Below are 9,780 nucleotides of genomic sequence, written 5' to 3'. Positions count from 1 at the left end.
CGTTTCCACTTCCTTCGAAAGCGTCAGACGATGGCAGCAGCTTCTCCTGTAGCTTGAGGTCGGTCATGTGATCTGCCTGCTCGTATCTAATCATCCCAAATTTACAGAGGCAAGCTAAGCACCAGAGGTCTTCTAAATAGTGCTGCCATTGCTAACGAAATATAATCTGCTCTATTATAAGGCTCTGTGGAGCAGAAAAATGGCCGGCCAAGATGGCGACACAGTCTGCACATTGGTGTGGGTCGTTGTGTCAGTAGATTTTCACCACTCGGAAGCTTTTGCCAGATTACAACGAGCAGCACCACTGGAGAGTCAGCCGATTGAAGCTTCATCGTCATTGTCACTATTATGTCCAATAACACACACACAACTGTGTGCTAACGAAGGCTTGCCTGCCTGACATCACCTGGCAAAAATGACAATTTATATCCTTCTTTGGCACTGATATCACAGCTTTCCTAACTCTGTTGCGGTATGGCATTCGGAGCAGTTGGAATTTGTCAAGTAAAACAAATTGGCTTCATAGCAACTTGAGATATGAGGGGCTATGACATGCTAGCGGTAGGTCGGGTGAGGACAGTGTGTCGGCGTTGCTCGATAGTTGTGCAATACGTACGTGGAAACATGTTGAACATTTCATTGCATATTAGACGGCATCATGCAGTTGTGCCGATAATCGGAGCCTTTCAAAAGAAGACAGCCCAGCAACATACAGTTTACCCACTCGTTTTAAGAATCCTCTCGATATTTGAAAACAGACAAGGCCACAAATATTACCACAGCTGTTGGCATTTGCATTTCAACGGATATGCATAACACTCTATGCGGTAATGGAGGACCTGCGTGTTCACTGTTGAATTTACATTAAAATAGTTCAGCATTGAATATTAGCAGCAACAAAAAAAGGCATTATAGTTATATTGGTGACATATGATTTTAATGCATGCAACCAATGTCCATACTTTATATTTATGTACACAACAGACCTCTTGTTGCACACAAGCAGTTGTTGAGGAGGCAGCAGCCAACACTGCACTAACGACAGATGAATTGACTTCTCAGGGCACTGAAAGCTATCTCTGACAATTACTGTACAGCCAAACGAATGTTTTTGAAGGAAAAACTTTGAAAATAAACTAAAGCTTGAGAACATTTAAGTGGTGATCTGCACCTTAGACCAAGTTAGCTCAGGTAAGTCTAAAAGTTCTAAATGACACCATGTTGTATTTTGTATCATGGTATGTGTGCTGTTTACTTGTACGAATGCCTGCGAAAAATAAATGAAAACTGGAATTGTGCTTTTAGGACTTGATTTTTCCTGTGATACCACACTGGTACACCGAACTGTGGCCCCAAAACTGAGATACGTACCGAACCGTGACTATGTGTACAGCCGTAATACCATTGACATCTGCATTTTTTGTCTCATTCCTGCATTTTAATTCATCTGTGGAATGAATATGGGTTAACATTTCCATGACTTTACACTACACGATACTTTACTCATTATGCCCCAAATTCTTTTGAGATGAACACGCCAGCAGGATTTGAATGACTCATGCCAGAGATGAAGCAAGAGAATCATACAATGCCATCTCGTCCTGCCCATTTTAACAGTTATTCAAGGAGTCACTCACGCACATTGTTTGGCTGAATGCTTTGCAGCTGGATTTCGGACGTCTGACTATCCCCTGTACCATTCTACTCTCCAGCTGTATTTCGCTCAATGGTGTCTCAATCCAAAGACTAGAACAATAGTATTCCTCATTGCTCCAAGGTTTGAATTTCCACAATTTTTGCCTGGGCCATTGTTAAAAACCACTCAGCAAGTCTTCAATCTGCCATCACATTGAGAGTGCCTTGTCTCCTGGGTCAAAAATGACCGATAAAACAGGATGCTGGGACCTAGACAAGGAAAACCCGGTGGCTGCATAAACAGGAAGGGTTACCGTGAGAATAAGTATTTCCAAAATCATTACCTGCACTCTTTCATCCAAATGTGATGCAGTCTATATTTAATGACATTGATCCTGATACACAAAAATTGTCACTCACTTTCTTTTCTCCCTCCAAAATGCATTAATGGGCAAAGAGTGATATGAGGGAAAAAAAGTAAAATCCCCCAAAAACTGCGGCCAAATGGCTGCAGCTGCAATTTTAGTGCATGGGGGACGCCTGGCATCTTGATGCCTAATGGAAGCATCATTATCCAGAGAGCAAGATGACAAGGCCCCTCACAATCTGCTCACAGATGACTTAGAGCAAACCTGTCTCCCTGCCTCTCGTTTACTGCCATTAGCCTGAGGCCACCTACCTATTTGCTACTCCCTGGGCTGGAGTTTATTTGGCTATTTTGAATAGACTAATATAAATTGACATCATGAACAAGCCCACGCACTGTACAGCGACAAGTCAGAATGGGAGTCTGTCAGATGGATGCTGTTTAGGAGCTAGCAGGCGCTACGATTGCTTGCCATTCTGACGGGCTCTGCTCGGGCAGAATTTGATAACTGATCTCCCTACCTATTTTTTACTTTAAAACTCAGGAGTTACCGTAGGTGCTTTTTTTCCCGTCACTTACACCAAGATGTCTGTGTCATTGATGCAACTTGGAAAATATGCTCTAAAGTATATTCACTGTCAAATTGAGTCCAAATGTCAGTGTTTGGTCTGTCAAATACCTGGCCACCAATGTTTGTCAAAACTCTTGACTTTGTCGATAGGTAGAAATAGATTGAAATTTTTCACTAAAACTTTTCCATGTCTGATGATGTGCCTCTAATCATGTCACCCTGAATTCACAGTATGTGAATATTTGTCTTAGGCCTGCCCACTGAATGCATGGTTGATGCAGTTTGCTTGTTGATGAAGTGCGGGCCTGATGAGTGAACAGCGAGTTGTGACCTCCCAATTGTTGTGGCAATAAGAGCTGTAAGTGAGCCCTTGGACAGGGATGTGAGCAGCAGGGGGTGGGGGGGGGGTTGTTTTTAAATCATACCATATCACATTCATCTGCTATTTGGCACAGTGGAAATGTTGTCAGAAGACCTTATTCAGTGACAGTGACACTGCCTTTGATACACATGTCAAACGTCCAACTAGCTTCAAGATACTGCCAGGCACACGGCACCAGGATTGTTTCTCTCCTGTAGATAAGGGGTCTTTGGAAAAAAAAAATCAGTTTTCATAACCACTTACTTGAGAGGTTCTCTATTTTATTTTCCAGTAAAGGTCATAAGTCCAAAATCGGACAAGCATTTTTTTCAATATGTATAATTCATAAATATATTACCGGTAATCACTTTGCATAGGAAATATTGTTTTAAATCATAACACAATGAGAAATTATTAATAGTAAAATAAATAAGATAGGACACAGAGTGAAGCAGAGGGAATTGTGACTTATATAAAAAATATTCATTAAAGCAATGTTATTTGTTTGTTTTCACAATGGAGTCCTGAGTTTTGAGTTTGACTTTTGGGATCTGCACAGTCAATGTTCTCAAAATTACAACACATTAGATCTTATCTGTTTTTGTTAATCAATTTAGCTTTGCTCAAGGATCATACATTCCGTTCAGAAATAACAATTCAAATTCACTTTTGTGTTTGAAATTGCCAAACAAAAAAAGCTTTTTAAACATGAAAATGCAATTTGCTGCAGTTTACAATGTGAATTTAAGAAATAAAAACTGTTGGTCTATATATATATATACTGTATATATATTCATTCATCTTCCGAACCACATTATCCTCACTAGGGTCACGGGGGGAGCTGGAGCCTATCCCAGCTGTCTTCGGGCAGTAGGCGGGGGACACCCTGAATTGGTTGCCAGCCAATCGCAGGGCACACAGAGACGAACAACCATGCACGCCCACACCCACGGACAATTTAGAGTGACCAATAAGCCTGCCATGCATGTTTTTGGGAGGAAACCGGAATACCCGGAGGAAACCCACGCAGGCCCGGGGAGAACATGCAAACTCCACACAGGGAGGTCGGAGCTGGAATTGAACCGGGTACCTCTTCACTGTGAAGTCGACGTGCTAACCACTGGACTGCCGGGCCGCCCATATATATATATATATCTATATCTATATCTATATATATATATATATATATAGAGAGAGAGAGAGAGAGAGAGGGAGATATCTATAAATATATATATATAGAGATATAGATATATAGATATATATATATATATGGGCGGCCGCAGAACATCACTTGTCTAATGATAGTGAGATATATATATATATCCCAGGTCCCGGCTATTAACCTGCAAAATTTGCTGCTCAAAAAAGTTGCTGCTGCTGACAAGTCATTGATTGGCAAAATTGCTCCTCAAAGACAAAAAAATATATATATTTCCAAGGCTTGAAATTACATAAATAAGACTAGGGAACTGAGTTTTGTTCCCAAAACATGTACTTGTGTAAACCTGACGTAACCCATTCGTTTGTGACCATTCACCACAATATTTTTTTCCTTGGGATGCATGGAGTTTGTCGCCAAATGCACCGGGCCTGTCTAGCTTACTTAAATACTGATATCCATTCACATGGGCACTCATTTAATACAGCTCATAAGTCATTTTATTAGCAGTAAGGTGCAAAGAGCCATGGAGCAGATGTCATTAAGCAATTAATGTATCCAGAATGAGTGCACATGTTAATATAAGACATAAATGGGGCCATAAATTATAATGATTTGTTGACCCATCCATCTTGTCCTCCTCCTTCCAGGGACTTTGTCACTCTACAGCAAGCACACCTAATTTCCCCCATTTACTCCTGTCATAATGAATGGCGATGAGATAGTTTTATCAATCGTGCGCTAAGTGACTGGCTCATTTTTCTTGCATGGACAGATTTCTGGAAAGGCCAGAAAGACACAAGAAGGTTTTATCGTGTTAAGACAAACAGCCTGTCAAATGCAAGTTTGGCAACTGGACCACAGGTGCGGTGCAGGTGCAAAGTCAAATGATGAAAACGCAGATGCACATGTACATGCACACACGTGCAGACACACACACAGCCATTCTACCTGGAATATTTCGTAGAAGGGCGCAGAAATTGAATTGTAAAATCAGCAAAGACAATCATTTCAATTGTGTTGGTACAAAATGTTTCATTTGGTGATAATGAGAACCTTTTTTGTGCCACACAAAATACTAGCATATAGTGACAAATAACAACAAATGATTATATATATATACAGTATATATATATATTAGAGCTGTCAAACGATTAAAATATTTAATCTAATTAAAAATGCAACTGTCATAATTAACTCAAATGAACTAAAAAATTAATCGTGATTACTCACGCATTTTTTATCGTTTCTGAATTTCCCTTTATATTTTTTGTCCTATTTTTCCCCATTTTAATGCTCTCATCAACATGGAATCATGAATCAGTTTTCTATGTGCAAAATGCAAATATTTACTGAAATAACAATTTCGATTTTCAATTTTACATGAACATTGTTCACTTGGAGCAGTTATTCACACATAATCTCTCACACAATATTACTGTCCATCAACAACAGTGAAAAAAATATTTTGTCACACAACAGCTGCTTTAACAGCTCTTTTTATGGACTCAAAACACAGCAATATAACATGATAAAGTGCATATCTAAGGGAAACTTGTACTCAGCCTATAGTGGATTTAAACCATGGTTGCATACTTCGTTTTTCTCAGATTTGCTTTGAACACAGCAGTCAGGCTATGTTGATTCTGTTGGTCCTTCTTGCGCGGAAGTCTCTCTACGGTTTGGTGTAGACATCATTTCAGATGAAAACACTGGAGACGTTTTATTTTCGCTAGGTCGCTACCACTGCAGCGCACCGTCACTGTCAGACGAACACAGAGAAGCTCCACCCGCTCTATTTATATGGACACGGAACGCTGTAACCTTCCACACAAAATAGTTCCAAACAAGCAACAATCGCGTCAGTGGCATACATCGTATACCTGTATGATACAGGTAACTTTGGTCTTGTCAGTGGAGTAATCTGGCAAATTTTTAAAAGTAAACTTTCCATTCATAAACTCTTTAAGTATCCCTTTTCGGTGTCTCACGCTGCCGTGGCTGGCAAAAAAGACATGGGCGTGGACTTCTGCAGCGCGCTTGTTGTTTTGTTTCTGGTGTATTTATAGAGCAACGTAACATCCGCTTGTGACGTGTGCCGCGTTAATCTCGCGAGAAAAAATTTAATCCCGTTAAAATTCATTTAAATTAATGCCAATAAAAAAGCGCTAAACTGACAGCTCTAATATATATATATATATATATATATATATATATATATATATATATATCCATCCATCCATCCATTTTCCGAACCGCTTGATCCTCACTAGGGTCACGGGGGGTGCTGGAGCCTATCCCAGCTGTCTTCGGGCAGTAGGCGGGGGACACCCTGAATCGGTTGCCAGCCAATCGCAGGGCACACAGAGACGAACAACCATCCACGCTCACATTCACACCTAGGGACAATTTAGAGCGTTCAATCAGCCTGCCATGCATGTTTTTGGAATGTGGGAGGAAACCGGAGTACCCGGAGAAAACCCACGCAGGCCCGGGGAGAACATGCAAACTCCACACAGGGAGGCCGGAGCTGGAATTGAACCCGGTACCTCTGCACTGTGAAGTCGACGTGCTAACCACTGGACTACCGGGCCGCCATATATATATATATAGATAGATAGATATACAATACAATACAATAGTATTGTATTGTACCAAAACATCAGCCAAACATCAGCTCCTCGTTGACAGAACAGTCGCACAAGACTGCAGGTCCCGACGTACCAACCTGTGCACAGCCTGGATTGATTACAAGAAAGCCTATGACTCGATGCCACATCACTGAATGCTTGGAGTTGTATAAGGTGAACAGGACCCTAAGAGCCTTCGTTGCGAACTCGATGAGGATATGGAAAACCACACTTGAAGCCAATGGCAAGCCACTTACCCAAGTGTCCATCAAATGTGGCATATAACAAGGTGATGCACTCTCCCCACTGCTGTTCTGCATAGGACTGAACCCCCTAAACCAAGTAATCACCAAGACAGGCTATGGATACCGCCTCAGAAATGGAGCTACGATCAGTCACCTCCTCTACATGGATGACATAAAGCTGTATGCTAAGAGCGAAGGGGACATAGACTCCCTGATCCACACAACCAGGATCTACAGGAGCGACATCGGGATGTCATTCGGGCTTGAGAAATGTAGTCGGATGGTGACTAAGAGAGGAAAGGTAGTCCGCACTGAAGGGGTCTCACTCCCTGAAGGAACAATAGCAGACATTGAGGACAGCTACAAGTACCTCGGTATACCACAAGCCAATGGCAACCTCGAACTGGCAACAAGGAAAGCGGCTATGGCCAAATACCTCCAGCGAGTGAGACAAGTCCTAAGAAGCCAGCTCAATGGCAAGAATAAGACCCGGGCAATAAACAGCTATGCCCTGCCAGTGAGCAGATACCCTGCAGGAATAATAAGGTGGCCAAAGGAAGAGATTCAGACCACGGACGTTAAGACCCGAAAGCTCCTAACCATGCACGGAGGGTTCCATCCCAAATCCAGCACCCTGAGACTGTACGCAAGCCGAAAGGAAGGAGGCCGGGGACTAGTGAGTGTGAGAGCCACTGTCCAGGATGAAACATCCAAGCTCCATGAATACATCAAGGAGAAGGCTCCAACGGATGACTTACTCAGAGAATGTCTCAGACAATGGGGAACAGAAGATGAGGCGCTGGAAGAGGGACCATCATGGGAGGACAAGCCCCTACACGGGATGTACCACCGGACCATAACTGAAGTGGCCGATCTCAAGATGTCCTATCAATGGCTAGAGAGGGCTGGCCTGAAGGACAGCACAGAGGCACTCATCCTGGCTGCTCAGGAGCAGGCCCTGAGCACCAGAGCCATTGAGGCCCAGATATACCAGACCAGACAAGACCCAAGGTGTAGGTTGTGCAAAGAGGCACCTGAGACGATCCAACACATAACTGCAGGGTGTAAGATGCTGGCAGGGAAAGCCTACATGGAACGCCATAACCAGGTGGCTGGCATAGTCTACCGAAACATCTGTGTGGAGTATGGACTGGAAACCCCAAGGTCAAAATGGGAAACGCCTCCGAAGGTGGTGGAGAATGACAGAGCGAAGATCTTGTGGGACTTCCAGATCCAGACTGACAAGATGGTAATGGCGAACCAACCAGATATCGTGATCATAGATAAAGGGCAGAGGAAAGCCGTTGTAGTGGATGTTGCGGTCCCAAGTGATGGAAACATCAGAAAGAAGGAACACGAGAAACTCGAGAAATACCAAGGGCTCAGAGAGGAGCTGGAGAGAGCCTGGAAGGTAAAGGTGACAGTCGTGCCTGTGGTGGTCGGAGCACTCGGGGCAGTAACCCCCAAACTAGATGAGTGGTTGCAACAGATCCCGGGAACAACATCGGACATCTCAGTCCAGAAATGTGCAGTGCTGGGAACAGCAAGGATACTGCGCAGAACCCTCAAGCTTCCTGGCCTCTGGTAGAGGACCCGAGCTGAATGAGGGACGGACACCACCCGAGGGGGGGTGAGACGAGGAATTTTTACAATACAATACAATACATGCTGATTTATATAGCGCTTTCACAACAGCGACAGCTGTAACAAAGCGCTTCACAAAACAGTTAACATAAAGTAAAATAATAAACACAACACATAACATAAAACATATAGATATAAAACATAACAATATATATATATATATATACACACACACCTCATCATTCCACTGAATGCAGTCGTTTTAAAGGGAGCCCGGCGCTTGTTTCTCTTCAACAAACTCTTTTTTCTTTCAAAAAACTCCAGAGGCGTGTCTTAACTGGACACAATAAAGAGCTCAAGAACTCGGCATCATTTGTGAAATCGTCTTTGTGTGATAATTACTGCTCACATCATTTTGCCCTTGACCCTCCACCATGGTTCAATACTAGCGCGCTAATGGTACACTGACATTGCTGAACAACTCTCTGTACATATGTGTTACCAATAAAGCTGACTGTGATTAGCATGCTAGGTGCTTGGGCTCCAAGAGCTGAAGCAATTTTAAAGGCTTGACTGCCTCATTTGCGAGTCTGTCATGACATACTGTATTATGCAGAGCAGGTTTCGTGCGTGTACAGCCACTAGCAATCAACTTGTATCTTAAGAGAGACTCACAATAGGTCTCTTAAATACAGCAATCTCCTTGATCAGAAATTGTAGGCGTTTTCTCTCTTATTATTTTGCCTTTTCACCTTTTCAAAGAAGCTCTCCAAACATTCTTGCGAGCCTGTGAATTTATTCTTTTTTTTCTCCGTCTCACAAAAGGTAGGCTTTTTCAAACAGAGTTGAATGTACTTGATTTTCAGAAAAAAAGTCTTCTTTCAGACTTTGTCGATCAATAAACTATTTGTTGTTCAACCTTCAGCCATTTTGCACAGCCTTTTAACGTCATTGCAACATCAGAAACGTATGACTTACAAAAGAGGTTTGAATTTTGGAACGAACGGATATGAAATGGTCTGCGTCAACAGGGATAATAAGACACGAGGCTGGATGGCCTTTTTTTTTATTGATAGGAAATTAAAATTTAAGGTGCTTAAAAAATGTCAATGGTGTCAGATACATTATTTGATGTGTTTCACGCTCAAAATAATCATGGGGTAAAATATGTGAGTAAATTGCATATGTGGAATATTAATGAACAATATCACTGATGGCGGCCCTGTGG

Source organism: Hippocampus guttulatus, chromosome 1 (assembly GCF_054856545.1).
Source record: "Hippocampus guttulatus isolate MCC_2025c chromosome 1, RoL_Hgut_1.0, whole genome shotgun sequence".
Classification (NCBI taxonomy): Eukaryota; Metazoa; Chordata; class Actinopteri; order Syngnathiformes; family Syngnathidae; genus Hippocampus; species Hippocampus guttulatus.
The sequence above is the reverse complement of the archived record's forward strand: the minus strand, read 5'-3'. Positions refer to the sequence as shown.